Here is a 1,681-nt window from a genome sequence, read left to right as displayed (position 1 = left end):
GGGATCTGAACCCACGGCCTTGGTGTTATCAGCACCACACTCTCCCAAGTGAGCCACGGGCTGGCCCTTAGTTATAACTGTTTTAAATATTTCCTCTATGCACATTTAGAACCACCTCAGACAATGTTATAATTTTTGTTTGAGAGATTCTTGGTTCTTGTTGTGATGAATGATTTTCAGTTGAAACCTGGATATATATTTTGGTATTATGTTATGAGACACTGGATCTTATCTAACCTCTGTTTCAGCTAGCTTTCTCTGATACCACTCTGGCAGAAGAAGTGACATTAGGTGGAGGTAGTAGCCCAGGTTCCCCACTCAAAATCCATTGGCACCCACGGTGGGAGTTAGGCTCTTTTTTTCTGCTGGGTGGAGTGGCTTTGTTATCACTGGGTGATGGTAAAAGTCCTGACTCTGACCCTACCCCCTGTGGGGGTGGTTTGGAGGGATGCTTTCTACATGATCCTTACCAACACTGTGGGGTGGAGACAGGGTTTGTGATCACCTAGTGGGAACAAAATTCCCGGCTGCTAATCCACCTTCTTTTACACTACCGCAGTGAGTGGGGTGGGGTGCCTCATCACAGCCTGGTGAGTGGAAATCTAGGCTCCTCGCTTGGCCTTCAGTGTTGTGGGTAGAAGTGGGCCATATTTTTTCTGTGGTGTGGGGCTATGTTTTATATATTTTTTTGATATGTTCAGTCAGGTGCAGCAGCAACATGAGGAGACACAGGAGAGGTTCAAGAAAATAAAGTTTATTATACTCACAGTCCTAGAGATAGGAGGCATGGCATGCTATCCAGGGCCACCTGGTAAAGTGACCATGGTGGTCAGGAGGTAGAAGGCAGGAGTGAGGGGAGAGCATCAGGCCAGAGCCCTGATTGAGGTTTCTGTGATGCAGGGCAGAGTGAACAGTTTAGGGCTGGCTGGTTTAAATAATTTTTCTGGGCTCTAAGCTATAGGGGTGGTCCCTAGTTGCCTGGTCCCTGGCCCTGGGATTGATTAAGGCAAAGGAACACTGTCTCCTAGGGATAGGGGCCAGGTAGAGGAGGTGGATACTGTTCTGGTTAGTTTGCGTAGCAAAGACTTGTTTCTGGCTGAGCCCTTTGCTACCTCTCAGAATTGGCTAATCTGGGAGGGGCAGTCTCTTCCCTAGCCAGAAAGGTTTTTAAAAATGTCAAAACATCATAACATACAGAATAAAAATAAATACAGAGGCTGGAGTAGAGCAGTTATTTCAAAGGTCTTCTGTCATGCTAGGCTGCTCCTTTCCTCATGCTTTGGCTGGAAAGAGCAGGCATTCATTGGGGTTTTGTTGTGTGCATTTGTTGGTGTTTCCAGGTTGCTGACTTTTTCAGTTCCAAGTGTGGAATACATGAGACACAAAGAAAACCCAGGGAATTCAACCTGTGTTTTCTTGGGTCCTGAGATGCCTAGCTTGTCTGTCTTTTTCTCTCTTCCTTTGACAGCCTTTTTCAGTTTGTTTTATGTACAGTGTTCAGGGTTTTTTGTTGTGCAAGAGGAATAGGGAAAACAACCTCTATTCCATCTTTCCAGAAGTGGAAGTCTCGTCTTTGTTTTTGAAGGATATCTTCATGGGCTATAGAATTCTAGGTTGACATTATTTTTCTTTTAATACTTTAAAGATGTAACGCTACTGTCTTCTAGCGTGTGTTGTTTCC

Source organism: Galeopterus variegatus, unplaced genomic scaffold (assembly GCF_000696425.1).
Source record: "Galeopterus variegatus unplaced genomic scaffold, G_variegatus-3.0.2 Scaffold1476, whole genome shotgun sequence".
In the NCBI taxonomy this organism is placed as follows: domain Eukaryota; kingdom Metazoa; phylum Chordata; class Mammalia; order Dermoptera; family Cynocephalidae; genus Galeopterus; species Galeopterus variegatus.
This window is presented reverse-complemented; position numbering follows the sequence as displayed.